The sequence below is a fragment of the Pelophylax lessonae genome (genome assembly GCF_965119305.1).
Source record: "Pelophylax lessonae genome assembly, chromosome: 9".
NCBI lineage: Eukaryota > Metazoa > Chordata > Amphibia > Anura > Ranidae > Pelophylax > Pelophylax lessonae.
This window is the reverse complement of record NC_138776.1, coordinates 176,275,250-176,291,871: the sequence shown is the minus strand read 5'-3', so window position 1 is coordinate 176,291,871 and position 16,622 is coordinate 176,275,250. Positions and strand designations below refer to the sequence as shown.

Below are 16,622 nucleotides of genomic sequence, written 5' to 3'. Positions count from 1 at the left end.
ACTAAAATCCAATACTGTACACCTTGTAAGTATGAGAATAGCGGTTCTGTAAAGGGCGATGGATTAGTATTATAGGGGTATTTTTAGTTAAAAAAGGTATTTGAGGCCGGAACTCTGCTTTAAGAGTTATCACTAGAACAGTAATAGATAGGAAATCTTCCAATAAGAACAACAGTTATGGTGACCCTGGTGACAATCATGGATTCCCTCTCCTTAGAGGGATTTCTTCTCACTTCCGGTATTAGCTATGGGACAGGAAATAAAGGGAGTGGGGCACATGTGGCAAAATGAAAATATCTTTAGTTCTATTTTAATATTTAGTGCAACTGATCATTAAATGTGATATTTTCATTGATCAAATGTCTGAAACAATCAATCCTTGCAACTGATACATCTGCCTAACTTAATAAGTTAAACATTTATTGGGAAACATGCATAAAAATTGAAAGGCCAGCTGTGAAATTATTGGAGTTTTCCAACCCACTCTTTTTTCTTTAACCCGATTCTGCAAAAGCTGCCAAAAGCTGTGTGGAAATGGTGGTGAACAATCAAAAATTGGTATACGCAGGGCTTTTTTTCAGCAGGAACATGGGGGGGACGCAGTTCTGGCACCTCCAGCACTGAATGTATTTAACGGCAAGGGGTGTGCTGTAGGGTCTACTGATGCTGGATGCTGGGGGATCTATTGTTGCTGTAGTGGATCTATTTTTTGAGGCGGTCTATTGTTGCTGGAAGGGATCTACTATTGTGGGAGGGATCTATTGTACCTAACTGCTGGAGAGTCTATTGATGTTGGCTTTTGGAAGATCTGTTTTTGCTGCCTGGGGTCTATTGTTACTTGGGTGATATTTAGTTGCAGGGGGTCGACACAGTTGCTGGGGGGATCTATTGTTGCTGGGGGGGGGGGTGTTATATTGCTGCTGGCTGAAGGGGGGGGGGTCTACTTTACAGCTTTTCTTGTTATCATTAACAAATTCCACACAAATTACTTAGCACAACAAAATGATACTTGGTTCTGTATTCCCTACATGAGGTGGTGCTTGGAGGTGGGTGGGGGGTGGAAACAAGGGATGGTGCTCGGAGGTGGGAAGGGAGCAAAGACATAAAAAACTCAGAAGGGGGGATTTCCAGCACCTTTTCACTGGGTATACATGACCGGAAAAAGGAAATGATTGATTAATTGAATGATCAGATCAATAGGTATGTTGAGCATATAATGTAACATTGTGAACTATGAAAAATGTACAATGTATGTGTAGTTTTCTGAGATATAGGTTGTAGTGTTTTTTAATCTGGGCCCATCAATTCCACTTCCAGTATTCTTTTATTTACAGAAGATTTGGTCTCCTTATGTTCTGGCAGATTTAGTTCTGTTTGAAAAAATAATTATGACCATTTCTTTTATAATTTTGTTTCTTACTCACTGACTATTTTGAATTTGGACTATAAATCAAAAGTTCTATGACAACTTTTTACATTCTCCAATCAGATCTACCTGGAAGAGAAGGAGAGGGGGCTGTGCAGTGATTGTGGTACCAGAGAAGGAAGGAGAGGGCGCTGTGCAGTGATTGTGGTACCAGAGAAGGAAGGAGAGGGGGCTGTGCAGTGATTGTGGTACCAGAGAAGGAAGGAGAGGGGGCTGTGCAGTGATTGTGGTACCAGAGAAGGAAGGAGAGGGCGCTGTGCAGTGGGTGTAGTACCAGGGAAGGAAGGAGAGGGCACTGCGTAGTGGGTGTAATACCAGGGAAGGAAGGAGGGGGTGCTGTGCAGTAGGTGGCTTAGTACCAGGGAAGGAAGGAAAGGATGCTGTGCAGTAGGTGTAGTACCAGGGAAGGAAGGAGAGGGTGCTGTGCAGTGGGTGTTGTGGTACCATGGAAGGAAGGAGAGGGCGCTGTGCAGTGGGTGTAGTACCAGGGAAGGAAGGAGAGGGCGCTGTGGAGTGGGTGGTGTAGTACCAGGGAAGGAAGGAGAGGGTGCTGTGCAGTGGGTGTAGTACCAGGGAAGGAAGGAGAGGGCGCTGTGCAGTGGGCATAGTACCAGAGAAGGAAGGAGAGGGTGCGCTGTGCAGTGGGTGTAGTACCAGGGAAGGAAGGAGAGGGCGCTGTGCAGTGGGTGGTGTGGTACCATGAAAGGAAGGAGAGGGTGCTGTGCAGTGGGTGTAGTACCAGGGAAGGAAGGAGAGGGCGCTGTGCAGTGGGTGTAGTACCAGCGAAGGAAGGAGAGGGCGCTGTGCATGGGGTGTAGTACCAGGGAAGGAAGGAGAGGGCGCTGTGCAGTGGGTGTAGTACCAGGGAAGGAAGGAGAGGGCGCTGTGCAGTGGGTGTAGTACCAGGGAAGAAAGGAGAGGGCGCTGTGCAGTGTGTGGTGTAGAACCATGTAAGGAAGGAGAGGGTGCTATGCAGTGGGTGGTGTAGTCCCAGGGAAGGAAGGAGAGGGCGCTGTGCTGTGGGTGGTGTAGTACCAGGGAAGGAAGGAGAGGGCGTTGTGCAGTGGGTGTAGTACCAGGGAAGGAAGGAGAGGGCGCTGTGCACTGGTTGTAGTACCAGGGAAGAAAGGAGAGGGCGCTGAGCAGTATGTGGTGTAGAACCATGTAAGGAAGGAGAGGGCGCTGTGCAGTGGGTGGTGTAGTCCCAGGGAAGGAAAAAGAGGGCACTGTGCAGTGGGTGGGGTAGTACCAGGGAAGGAAGTAGAGGGCGTTGTGCAGTGGGTGGTGTAGTCCCAGGGAAGAAAAAAGAGGGCACTGTGCAGTGGGTGGTGTAGTACCAGGGAAGGAAGGAGAGGGCACTGTGCAGTGGTTGTAGTACCAGGGAAGAAAGGAGAGGGCGCTGTGCAGTGTGTGGTGTAGTACCAGGGAAGGAAGGAGAGGGCGCTGTGCAATGGGTGGTGTAGTACCAGGGAAGGAAGGAGAGGGCGCTGTGCAGTGGGTGGTGCAGTACCAGGGAAGGAAGGAGAGGGCGCTGTGCAGTGGGTGGTGTAGTACCAGGGAAGGAAGGAGAGGGCGCTATGCAGTGGGTGGTGTAGTACCAGGGAAGGAAGGAGAGGGCGCTGTGCAGTGGGTGGTGTAGTACCAGGGAAGGAAGGAGAGGGTGCTATGCAGTGGGTGTAGTACCAGGGAAGGAAGGAGAGGGCGCTGTGCAGTGTGTGTTGTGGTACCAGGAAAGGAAGAAGAGGGCGCTGTGCAGTGGGTGGTGCAGTACCAGGGAAGGAAGGAGAGGGCGCTGTGCAGTGGGTGGTGTAGTACCAGGGAAGGAAGGAGAGGGCGCTGTGCAGTGGGTGGTGTAGTACCAGGGAAGGAAGGAGAGGGCGCTGTGCAGTGGGTGGTGTAGTACCAGGGAAGGAAGGAGAGGGTGCTATGCAGTGGGTGTAGTACCAGGGAAGGAAGGAGAGGGCGCTGTGCAGTGTGTGTTGTGGTACCAGGAAAGGAAGAAGAGGGCGCTGTGCAGTGGGTGGTGTAGTACCAGGGAAGGAAGGAGAGGGTGCTGTGCAGTGGGTGTAGTACCAGGGAAGGAAGGAGAGGGCGCTGTGCAGTGGGTGGTGTAGTACCAGGAAAGAAAGGAGAGGGCGCTGTGCAGTGTGTGGTGTAGTACCAGGGAAGGAAGGAGAGGGCGCTGTGCAGTGTGTGTTGTAGTACCAGGGAAGGAAGGAGAGGGCGCTGTGCAGTGGGTGGTGTAGTACCAGGAAAGGAAGGAGAGGGCGCTGTGCAGTGTGTGGTGTAGTACCAGGGAAGGAAGGAGAGGGCGCTGTGCAGCGGGTGGTGTAGTACCAGGAAAGGAAGGAGAGGGCGCTGTGCAGTGTGTGTTGTGGTACCAGGGAAGGAAGGAGAGGGTGCTGTGCAGTGGGTGTAGTACCAGGAAAGAAAGGAAGGGGAGGGCGCTATGCAGTGGGTGGTGTAGTACCAGGGAAGGAAGGAGAGGGTGCGCTGTGCAGTGGGTGTAGTACCAGGGAAGGAAGGAGAGGGTGCTGTGCAGTGGGTGGTGTAGTACCAGGGAAGGAAGGAGAGGGCGCTGTGCAGTGGGTGGTGTAGTACCAGGGAAGGAAGGAGAGGGCGCTGTGCAGTGGGTGGTGTAGTACCAGGGAAGGAAGGAGAGGGTGCTATGCAGTGGGTGTAGTACCAGGGAAGGAAGGAGAGGGCGCTGTGCAGTGTGTGTGTTGTGGTACCAGGAAAGGAAGAAGAGGGCGCTGTGCAGTGGGTGGTGTAGTACCAGGGAAGGAAGGAGAGGGCGCTGTGCAGTGGGTGGTGTAGTACCAGGAAAGAAAGGAGAGGGCGCTGTGCAGTGTGTGGTGTAGTACCAGGGAAGGAAGGAGAGGGCGCTGTGCAGTGTGTGTTGTAGTACCAGGGAAGGAAGGAGAGGGCGCTGTGCAGTGGGTGGTGTAGTACCAGGAAAGGAAGGAGAGGGCGCTGTGCAGTGTGTGGTGTAGTACCAGGGAAGGAAGGAGAGGGCGCTGTGCAGTGTGTGGTGTAGTACCAGGGAAGGAAGGAGAGGGCGCTGTGCAGTGGTTGTAGTACCAGGGAAGAAAGGAGAGGGCGCTGTGCAGTGTGTGGTGTAGTACCAGGGAAAGAAGGAGAGGGCGCTGTGCAATGGGTGGTGTAGTACCAGGGAAGGAAGGAGAGGGCGCTGTGCAGTGGGTGGTGCAGTACCAGGGAAGGAAGGAGAGGGCGCTGTGCAGTGGGTGGTGTAGTACCAGGGAAGGAAGGAGAGGGCACTGTGCAGTGGGTGGTGTAGTACCAGGGAAGGAAGGAGAGGGCGCTGTGCAGTGGGTGGTGTAGTACCAGGGAAGGAAGGAGAGGGCGCTGTGCAGTGGGTGGTGTAGTACCAGGGAAGGAAGGAGAGGGTGCTATGCAGTGGGTGTAGTACCAGGGAATGAAGGAGAGGGCGCTGTGCAGTGTGTGTTGTGGTACCAGGAAAGGAAGAAGAGGGCGCTGTGCAGTGGGTGGTGCAGTACCAGGGAAGGAAGGAGAGGGCGCTGTGCAGTGGGTGGTGTAGTACCAGGGAAGGAAGGAGAGGGCGCTGTGCAGTGGGTGGTGTAGTACCAGGGAAGGAAGGAGAGGGCGCTGTGCAGTGGGTGGTGTAGTACCAGGGAAGGAAGGAGAGGGTGCTATGCAGTGGGTGTAGTACCAGGGAATGAAGGAGAGGGCGCTGTGCAGTGTGTGTTGTGGTACCAGGAAAGGAAGAAGAGGGCGCTGTGCAGTGGGTGGTGTAGTACCAGGGAAGGAAGGAGAGGGTGCTGTGCAGTGGGTGTAGTACCAGGGAAGGAAGGAGAGGGCGCTGTGCAGTGGGTGGTGTAGTACCAGGAAAGAAAGGAGAGGGCGCTGTGCAGTGTGTGGTGTAGTACCAGGGAAGGAAGGAGAGGGCGCTGTGCAGTGTGTGTTGTAGTACCAGGGAAGGAAGGAGAGGGCGCTGTGCAGTGGGTGGTGTAGTACCAGGAAAGGAAGGAGAGGGCGCTGTGCAGTGTGTGGTGTAGTACCAGGGAAGGAAGGAGAGGGCGCTGTGCAGTGAGTGGTGTAGTACCAGGAAAGGAAGGAGAGGGCGCTGTGCAGTGTGTGTTGTGGTACCAGGGAAGGAAGGAGAGGGTGCTGTGCAGTGGGTGTAGTACCAGGAAAGTAAGGAAGGGGAGGACGCTATGCAGTGGGTGGTGTAGTACCAGGGAAGAAAGGAGAGGGTGCGCTGTGCAGTGGGTGTAGTACCAGGGAAGGAAGGAGAGGGTGCTGTGCAGTGGGTGGTGTAGTACCAGGGAAGGAAGGAGAGGGCGCTGTGCAGTGGGTGGTGTAGTACCAGGGAAGGAAGGAGAGGGCGCTGTGCAGTGTGTGGTGTAGTACCAGGGAAGGAAGGAGAGGGCGCTGTGCAGTGGGTGGTGTAGTACCAGGAAAGGAAGGAGAGTGCGCTGTGCAGTGTGTGTTGTGGTACCAGGAAAGGAAGGAGAGGGCGCTGTGCAGTGTGTGGTGTAGTACCAGGGAAGGAAGGAGAGGGCGCTGTGCAGTGTGTGTTGTAGTACCAGGGAAGGAAGGAGAGGGCGCTGTGCAGTGGGTGGTGTAGTACCAGGAAAGGAAGGAGAGGGCGCTGTGCAGTGTGTGGTGTAGTACCAGGGAAGGAAGGAGAGGGCGCTGTGCAGTGGGTGGTGTAGTACCAGGAAAGGAAGGAGAGGGCGCTGTGCAGTGTGTGTTGTGGTACCAGGAAAGGAAGGAGAGGGCGCTGTGCAGTGTGTGGTGTAGTACCAGGGAAGGAAGGAGAGGGCGCTGTGCAGTGGGTGGTGTAGTACCAGGAAAGGAAGGAGAGGGCGCTGTGCAGTGTGTGTTGTGGTACCAGGGAAGGAAGGAGAGGGTGCTATGCAGTGGGTGGTGTAGTACCAGGGAAGGAAGGAGAGGGTGCGCTGTGCAGTGGGTGGTGTAGTACCAGGGAAGGAAGGAGAGGGCGCTGTGCAGTGGGTGGTGTAGTACCAGGGAAGGAAGGAGAGGGCGCTGTGCAGTGTGTGGTGTAGTACCAGGGAAGGAAGGAGAGGGCGCTGTGCAGTGTGTGGTGTAGTACCAGGGAAGGAAGGAGAGGGCGCTGTGCAGTGTGTGGTGTAGTACCAGGAAAGGAAGGAGAGGGTGCTGTGCAGTGGGTGGTGTAGTACCAGGGAAGGAAGGAGAGGGTGCTGTGCAGTGGGTGGTGTAGTACCAGGGAAGGAAGGAGAGGGCGCTGTGCAGTGGGTGGTGTAGTACCAGGGAAGGAAGGAGAGGGCGCTGTGCAGTGTGTGGTGTAGTACCAGGGAAGGAAGGAGAGGGCGCTGTGCAGTGGGTGGTGTAGTACCAGGAAAGGAAGGAGAGGGCGCTGTGCAGTGTGTGGTGTAGTACCAGGGAAGGAAGGAGAGGGCGCTGTGCAGTGGGTGGTGTAGTACCAGGGAAGGAAGGAGAGGGCGCTGTGCAGTGTGAGGTGTAGTACCAGGGAAGGAAGGAGAGGGCGCTGTGCAGTGTGTGGTGTAGTACCAGGGAAGGAAGGAGAGGGCGCTGTGCAGTGGGTGGTGTAGTACCAGGAAAGGAAGGAGAGGGCGCTGTGCAGTGTGTGTTGTGGTACCAGGAAAGGAAGGAGAGGGCGCTGTGCAGTGTGTGGTGTAGTACCAGGGAAGGAAGGAGAGGGCGCTGTGCAGTGGGTGGTGTAGTACCAGGAAAGGAAGGAGAGGGCGCTGTGCAGTGTGTGTTGTGGTACCAGGGAAGGAAGGAGAGGGTGCGCTGTGCAGTGGGTGTAGTACCAGGGAAGGAAGGAGAGGGCGCTGTGCAGTGGGTGGTGTAGTACCAGGAAAGGAAGGAGAGGGCGCTGTGCAGTGTGTGTTGTGGTACCAGGGAAGGAAGGAGAGGGTGCGCTGTGCAGTGGGTGTAGTACCAGGGAAGGAAGGAGAGGGTGCGCTGTGCAGTGGGTGTAGTACCAGGGAAGGAAGGAGAGGGCGCTGTGCAGTGGGTGTAGTACCAGGGAAGGAAGGAGAGGGCGCTGTGCAGTGGGTGGTGTAGTACCAGGGAAGGAAGGAGAGGGCGCTGTGCAGTGTGTGGTGTAGTACCAGGGAAGGAAGGAGAGGGCGCTGTGCAGTGTGTGGTGTAGTACCAGGAAAGGAAGGAGAGGGCGCTGTGCAGTGTGTGGTGTAGTACCAGGGAAGGAAGGAGAGGGCGCTGTGCAGTGGGTGGTGTAGTACCAGGGAAGGAAGGAGAGGGCGCTGTGCAGTGTGAGGTGTAGTACCAGGGAAGGAAGGAGAGAGTGCTGTGTAAGTGGGTGGTGTAGTACCAGGGAAGGAAGGAGAGGGCGCTGTGCAGTGTGTGGTGTAGTACCAGGGAAGGAAGGAGAGGGCGCTGTGCAATGGGTGGTGTAGTACCAGGAAAGGAAGGAGAGGGCGCTGTGCAGTGTGTGTTGTGGTACCAGGAAAGGAAGGAGAGGGCGCTGTGCAGTGTGTGGTGTAGTACCAGGGAAGGAAGGAGAGGGCGCTGTGCAGTGTGAGGTGTAGTACCAGGGAAGGAAGGAGAGAGTGCTGTGCAAGTGGGTGGTGTAGTACCAGGGAAGGAAGGAGAGGGCGCTGTGCAGTGTGTGGTGTAGTACCAGGGAAGGAAGGAGAGGGCGCTGTGCAGTGTGTGCTGTAGTACCAGGAAAGAAAGGAAGGAGAGGGCGCTATGCAGTGGGTGTAGTACCAGGGAAGGAAGGAGAGGGCGCTGTGCAGTGTGTGTTGTGGTACCAGGAAAGGAAGGAGAGGGCGCTGTGCAGTGGGTGGTGTAGTACCAGGGAAGAAAGGTGAGGGCGCTGTGCAGTGTGTGGTGTATTACCATGGAAGGAAGGAGAAGGCGCTGCGCAGTGCGTGATGTAGTACAAGGGTAGGAAGGAGGGGGCGCTGTGTAGTGTATGTTGTCCTACGGAAGGATTGAGGAAGGCGCTGTGCAGTCAGTATGCTGGTGTAGTAAGATGGCAACTCGGAAGTTTGGGCGGAAGTTGCCTTCCATTCCATTGTGCAACCGGAAGTCGTTGCTATGGAGCCGTCTAAGGTCCTCTCGGGTTTCCGTAGTTGGAGGTGCGCCGGAACGCGGAATATGAGAGAGTGAGGGACGGCGAGTTTGTGAGGTGAGAAGTGCGGAGTGTGGTGAGCGGAGGTCAGGACATGGAGTACATGGAGAGCGGACGGCTGTGTATATCAGAGCCCCGAGCTGTATGCTGGGTGTGTGAGAGGAGCGCCGGACGTCACTTCTCTCTCTATCCCAACCCATATGTGCCCTGTGTACTGAGGGAGGGAGGGAGTGCTCCGTACACGGCCTACACTCTCCTCATAGGGCCCTACAGACGCCTCACATTACCCGGGGATCCTCGGTCCTGTCTACTCGGCTATGACAGCCGTCTGTATACTGCGCATGTGTCATTATATACCCCCCCTCCCACATGTGTCATTATATACCCCCCCCCACATGTTATTATATACCCCCCCACATGTTATTATATACCCCCCCACATGTTATTATATACCCCCCCACATGTATCATTATATACCCCCCCCCACATGTATCATTATATACCCCCCCACATGTATCATTATATACCCCCCCCCACATGTATCATTATATACCCCCCCACATGTGTCATTATATACCCCCCCACATGTTATTATATACCCCCCCGCATGTGTCATTATATACCCCCCCCCGTGTCATTATATACCCCCCCCCCCCCCGCATGTGTCATTATATACCCCCCCCGCATGTGTCATTATATACCCCCCCGCATGTGTCATTATATACCCCCCCCACATGTGTCATTATATACCCCCCCCCACATGTGTCATTATATTCCCCCCCCGCATGCGCCATTATATTCCCCCCCCCCGCATGCGCCATTATATTCCCCCCCCCGCATGCGCCATTATATTCCCCCCCCCGCATGCGCCATTATATTCCCCCCCCCCGCATGCGCCATTATATTCCCCCCCCCGCATGCGCCATTATATTCCCCCCCCCGCATGCGCCATTATATTCCCCCCCCCCGCATGCGCCATTATATTCCCCCCCCGCATGCGCCATTATATTCCCCCCCCCGCATGCGCCATTATATTCCCCCCCCCGCATGCGCCATTATATTCCCCCCCCCCCGCATGCGCCATTATATTCCCCCCCCCCCGCATGCGCCATTATATTCCCCCCTTCCGCATGCGCCATTATATTCCCCCCCCCCCCGCATGCGCCATTATATTCCCCCCCCCCCGCATGCGCCATTATATTCCCCCCCCCGCATGCGCCATTATATTCCCCCCCCCCCCCCCCCCCCCGCATGCTCCATTATGGATATATACTGGCCTGTGGCTGTTTGAGCACACATGTACTATAGGAGTTCTCCCAGGTATGAGAGCCCTGTACACAGCATACACCCTCCATATATACCGGCCTGCCTATACCTGCCCAGTGTTCTATAGGAGTGCCCAAAAAGCAGAGTCCTGTACACAACATACACTCCCTTTCTAGGTATGACTGCAATAACTGCCTGTATGTATCCAACTCTCATCTGTTCTGTATACTATAGGAGTGCTGAGCTATGAGAGCCCTGTACACGGTATACACACTCATACTAGGCATTACTACAATGCAGCCACATAGTGGCCTGACTGTATCCGAGTCCATATCTTTCCTGTATACTATGTGAGTGCTGAGCTATGAGAGCCCTGTACACGGCATACACTCATACTAGGCATTACTACAATGCAACCACATAGTGGCCTGACTGTATCCGAGTCCATATCTTTCCTGTATACTATGTGAGTGCTGAGCTATGAGAGCCCAGTACACGGTATACACACTCATACTAGGCATTACTACAATGCAGCCACATAGTGGCCTGACTGTATCCGAGTCCATATCTTTCCTGTATACTATGTGAGTGCTGAGCTATGAGAGCCCAGTACACGGTATACACACTCATACTAGGCATTACTACAATGCAACCACATAGTGGGCTGACTGTATCCGAGTCCATATCTTTCCTGTATACTATGTGAGTGCTGAGCTATGAGAGCCCAGTACACACCCCACATGTCTTCTGTGACAGCCCTGATCGCATTGTATACTCTCTTTATAGGCAATGCTGCAATACAGCCACATGGTAGCCTGTCTATATACTGTAGGAGTGCTGTGCTATGGGAGCTCTGTACACAGCATCTTCTCTTCTTGTAGTACAATACAGCCACATACCGGCCTGCCTGTACCTGACCTATTCTGTACACTGTAGGAATGCGGAGCTATGACAGGCCTGTACACAACATCTTCTCTTCTTTATAGTAAAATGTAGCCACATACCAGCCTGCCTGTACCTGACCTATTCTGTGCACTGTAGGGTTGCAGAGTTATGACAGGCCTGTACCCTTCCTAAATCTACTCTGTGCTGTAGAAGTACTTCACTGTGGTTTGCACTGCTCCCTGTATTCTCTTTATACACATTGCAACTCCATAATATCCTGCCTGTGTCTGACCACCTATCTGTTTTCTATACAAGCGCTGAGTTAGTTTCCTATACACCCTACATCTGTCCTCATACTTTATAACAGCCTGCCTGTATCTGAGCCCATATCTTCCCTGTATACCTCCCACATCTGTGACAGCTCTGATCACATCATACGCTCTCCTTATGGGTCGTGCTTCAGTACAGCCACATAGCCGCCTGCGTTTATCTGTGCCCTCATCTGTCCTGTGTATTATAGGAGTGCTCAGCTTTGACAGTCCTGTATACATCCTGCATCTGTCCTTGTAGGGAAATGATACAAAACAGACACGCAGTGAACTGACTTTATCCGAGCTCTTCTCTGTTCTTTGTACTGTAAGAGTGCTGACCTTTCAGCCTTGTACACATCATACACTATCCTTATAGAGCAATACAGCTGCACACCTGCCTGGCTTTATCTAAACTCTCATATGTCCCGTGTACTAAAGTAGTGCAGAGCTATCAGAGTCCTGTGCAGATCATACACTCTCATTTTAGGGCAATACAGCTACAGACCAGCCTGCCTTTATCAGAGCTCTCCTCTCTTCTGTGTACTATAGGAATGTTCAGCTATGACAGCCCTGTGTTATGCATCCTTCATTTATCCTGTGTACCTTTGGAGTGTTTGGCTATGAGAATCCTGTACACAGCCTTCATCTATTCTCTGTATGGTAGGAGTGCAGAAAAGTGAGAGCCCTGTACATCTTATACCAGGGTTTCTCAAACAGGGTTCTGTGGAACCCTAGTGTTCTTCCAGAGGTTGCCAGGGGTTCCTTGCGCAATGGGCAATTTCTGCCTCTCCGTCCCCCCTGACACCATTCATCTTTTTAGCTACAGTATCTGGAAGAAGATAATTCTTCCCAATGACCACAAGTGTAAGAAGATCCCACTGACTATCACTCTAATGTATCATGAGTTGTAAATAACGTCATTTTTAGTAGTGGTTCCCTGAGACCTGAAAATTATTTCCAGGGTTCCTCTGTGTTGAAAATGTTGAGAGAGGCTCCCTTATAGGGCTTTACACCCAAATACTGTTCTGCCATTTTCTGAACTCTCATCTGTGTGCTGTGAGGGCCCTGCACATATTGTACATCTGTCCATATGCAGCAATGCAGCCACATACAAGCCTACATTTATCTGAACTGTCCTCTGTCTTGTGTGCTTTAGGAGTGCAGAGCTATCAGTCTCATGTACACAATATACGCACTCTTTATAGGACAATACATCCACATACTAACCTGCTTTTTTTTTTTTTTTTTTTTTTTTTTTTTGGGGCCCTCTATTGTGTGCTGTGAGTGTCCAGGTATGAGGATCCTGAATACATCCTACATATGTTCCATTGGAGTGCTTAGCTTTGTGACCCCCCCCCCCTCTGTACATAATATACACCCTCTTCATATGGAAATGCTATGACAGCTACATACTGGCCTGTGCACACTGCTCAGGGTACCCTAATCACTTCTTGTTTGCTATTTATATATACTCCTGGATCTTCTTTTTTTTGCCTACATAAGCATGAAATAGTTATTGGCTAAAAAAAAAAAAACCTTAGACGTGTAGTCACTGTATTTTATTCCTATTTTGTTTCTGGCCATCTATATATAGCTTTTTTAATTTTATTTTTTTAGCAAAAAGTGTACATCGATGGACACACTCCTGGTACTTATCCTTCAGTTACACAGATCATGAAACAATATCCTAAAAACGATGTACAACTATGAACAGAATATGTGGTCATGGACTTTGTGTGGACATATAGAAGAGAAACCATTAGATTGTAAGCTCTTCTGAGCAGGGCCCTCTTGTATTTTATTGTATATGTACTGTCTCCCTCTATTGTTAAGCGCTGCGTAAATTGCTTGCGCTATAGAAATCCTTAATAATAATCACAGTACTATAAAAGTAACTTTATCACGTTCCATCAAAAATCTGTTACACCACATTAAAAATGACTCTGCACATAGGGGTTCACAACATGCAAAGATTCCGATTAGTTCACGTGTGAACTCAATGAGTTTGAGGAATCCTAAAGGAGCACATGTGACGGAATCAGTACACTGGAGCCTGCTTATATTGTTTATAGAGTACTGTAGTATATTAAGAATATGAGTACAAGACCATTGGCAGTTTACTGATTGTACCTGAATTTCCCACCTGAGAGGCAGTGGCTTCACCTTGGCGTACTCATTTCTACCTCTATGGGTGATATACACATACTATGAATTCCAGTCTGTCCTAATGGGTGATATTCTCTATTAAAGATTATAGGAGTGGGTTCCAGTCTACTGATTCGGTCACATGTTTCTTGAAATGCGTTGAGTCCACATGTGAACTGTAATCAGAATCTTTGCATGTTGTGAACCCCTATGTGGAGAGTCATTTTTAGTGCTGTGTAAAGCTTTTAATTTGTTTTTATGGTACTCAGTTTCTCTTCTAAATGTCCATGATTACATATTCTGTTCATAGTTGTACATGACTTGCTAGGACCAGGGGTCATGACATCACTCCTGGATTACTGAAGCCTTAACAGCGCCAGATTAAGAAAAAAAAATCCGTATTCAAAACAGGCAAACTTGGCGTTTTGAATGCTTTTAAGTGCAAATGAGGTCCTATAGACCCCGGATCCCTCCCAAAAAAATACCTGACACATGACTGTTGCTGTCACAGGGGATGTGTACATTCCTTATGACAGCAAGAAAAGTGATAAAAATTATTGGGACAGTGTAAAAATAAAGTTAAAGCGCCCCAACCCTCCGTGCTCGCTGAAGCGAACGCATACACAGGTCACGCCTTTTTTTGGGCTAACTTTACTGTTTTGTTTTTTTTAATTTAGGAAAGTGTATTTTTTCCAAAAAATTGCATTTGAAAGACCGCTGTGCAACTACAGTGTGATATAAAATCTTTCAAGGACCACCATTTTATTCTCTAGGGTCTCTGCTAAATATATATGTTTGGGGGCAAAGTCATTTTCTAGCAAAGAATACAGATTTTTAACTTTAAGCAACAAATGTCAGAAAAAAGGCTTAGTCTTCAAGGGGGTTAAACTTTGAGAACTCGCAGAGATGTTAAACAGGCATACCAGATCTTGTCTTTATTTTTGCTGTTTAACTAGTTTTTTTACTTGAGTTTACAAAACCAGAAAACAGATTACTGTGAAGGTGGCAACTGTGCCAGTGTGGACCCTCCAGCTACACTGTGTAGGATAGCCAGTGGGTGGTTTACCTGAGAAGTGTGGGCCGAAAGCTGGTTTATTGTAGAGCAAAGTAACACAGAACAGGTTAGACCTGATAACCTGAAATGCTGTGTATTGGAAGGGAAAAGTCTGGTGAGCTGGATCAGGATCGCACTGGAATGGCTGAGCCATGGGAGTCGGATCTGGATCAGGATCGCACTGGAATGGCTGAGCCATGGGAGTCGGATCTGGATCAGGATCGCACTGGAATGGCTGAGCCATGGGAGTCGGATCTGGATCAGGATCGCACTGGAATGGCTGAGCCATGGGAGTCGGATCTTGATCAGGATCGCACTGGAATGGCTGAGCCATGGGAGTCGGATCTGGATCTGGATCGCACTGGAATGGCTGAGCCATGGGAGTCGGATCTGGATCTGGATCGCACTGGAATGGCTGAGCCATGGGAGTCGGATCTGGATCAGGATCGCACTGGAATGGCTGAGCCATGGGAGTCGGATCTGGATCAGGATTGCACTGGAATGGCTGAGCCATGGGAGTCGGATCTTGATCAGGATCGCACTGGAATGGCTGAGCCATGGGAGTCGGATCTTGATCAGGATCGCACTGGAATGGCTGAGCCATGGGAGTCGGATCTGGATCGCACTGGAATGGCTGAGCCATGGGAGTCGGATCTGGATCTGGATCGCACTGGAATGGCTGAGCCATGGGAGTCGGATCTGGATCAGGATCGCACTGGAATGGCTGAGCCATGGGAGTCGGATCTGGATCAGGATCGCACTGGAATGGCTGAGCCATGGGAGTCGGATCTGGATCAGGATCGCACTGGAATGGCTGAGCCATGGGAGTCGGATCTGGATCAGATCGCACTGGAATGGCTGAGCCATGGGAGTCGGATCAGGATCGCACTGGAATGGCTGAGCCATGGGAGTCGGATCTGGATCAGGATCGCACTGGAATGGCTGAGCCATGGGAGTCGGATCTGGATCAGGATCGCACTGGAATGGCTGAGCCATGGGAGTCGGATCTGGATCAGGATCGCATTGGAATGGCTGAGCCATGGGAGTCGGATCTGGATCAGGATCACACTGGAATGGCTGAGCCAACGGAGTCGGATCTGGGTCAGGATCACACTGGAATGGCTGAGCCATGGGAGTCGGGATCTGGATCAGGATCACACTGGAATGGCTGAGCCATGGGAGTCGGATCTGGATTGCCAGTATACAAAGGTGGTCCTATATGGGAGCAGTGGAGGGAATACCCCCCAAGGCATGGAATCCATATTGAAGCCAGTATTTACAAGGGAACTCCTCCCACTGACCCCAGGTTGAAACCTCTGGGTTCACCCTTCTCTAAGGACCATAGATCACGGATCGATCACATAAGCCAAGAAGTAGGTGCTTGAGCAGATGAGTGAAGTGCAGCTAACAGGGGAAAAGGTCATCAGGAAATAGTCCAAAGGTCAGGGCTGGCTGCAGACACTGATAACCAGGATTCAGGTTAGTAATTGGTAAACAGCAATCATTAGGATAATGACGCAAACTGGGTAGCCACAGAAAATATTGCTGGGGCAACAACTGAAAGCTGCATTTTCTTTAAAAGGACCAGGTAAAGGATGGAAGGTGGTGGTGGTGAAAGGATAAACAGCAGGGGAAAACTGCACTATTCTGATAGGATGTGGAGGAAGCAGGCTGAGGGGAGAGTAAAAATAAGTGGTTGAGCCATGTTTTTAACCACCCCCCCCCCCTCTCAGCTGCAGAGGTAGTTGTACAGGGTATACACATTCTGTGGCTTTCCCTACTATTATGGTCTTGGGAATTGGGAAAGGGCTATCAACTTTTTTTTTTTTTTTTACTTTACATCTACAAAGAAGAGTAGTTTGCTATTTTTTTTTTTTTTTTTAGTTTTTTACTGCATTTTCTATTTTATAGAGTGTAAAGTAATGATTTTACAACATGTACAGTATATGTTTAAAATGTATATAGAAATGTACTGCTGTGTTTGTTTTTGTTGTGAGTTTGATGTCCCATAGTTCTATATCTATGGAGAGTGTTTTCTATCGGCTCTAGTTGTGTGTACTTAGCCAGGGTTTTTGGCAGCTTTTCTTAGTAGTTGTTTACTTGGGAATAAACTTTGCATAGAAGAGGCTGGGCTTCCTCATCCAGCTGTCGCTAGCACAGCTGAGAAACTCATCATGTAGCACAGTTCCTTTATATAGCTCCATGGCTTTCTGCTAGGTTATGCTTGATGAAAGACTGGAAGCTAACGTTTATTAAAGCCAATCTATTATGCCTGTGAAATGTGCTGAAAAATTTGACATGATTAAAGACTCCATTCACACTAGCACGACTTGTCAGGCGACTTGGTCGCCTGACGACAAGTCGCGGTCAATCGCCCGCCATTGAGTAGTACAGGACCCGTCCTAATAGGAGCGACACAAGTCGCTCCGACTTAGAAAAAGGGTC

At 50.8% G+C, this 16,622-nt stretch overlaps 1 protein-coding gene across 2 annotated transcripts in view; it reads left to right on the top strand.

Annotated features, from left to right (window-relative positions):
• The first annotated feature begins 8,424 nt into the window (after positions 1 to 8,424).
• The window catches only part of ERLIN1 (ER lipid raft associated 1), a 42,891-nt gene continuing 34,693 nt past the window's right edge, over positions 8,425 to 16,622 (top strand). Inside the window, exons 1-2 of one of the 2 annotated variants that reach the window (XM_082268085.1) lie at positions 8,425 to 8,573; positions 14,094 to 14,244. The gene's annotated coding sequence lies outside the window, so the exon portion shown is untranslated. The remainder of the gene's footprint in view (positions 8,574 to 14,093; positions 14,245 to 16,622) is intronic. The other variant, XM_082268084.1, reaches the window with a different exon arrangement.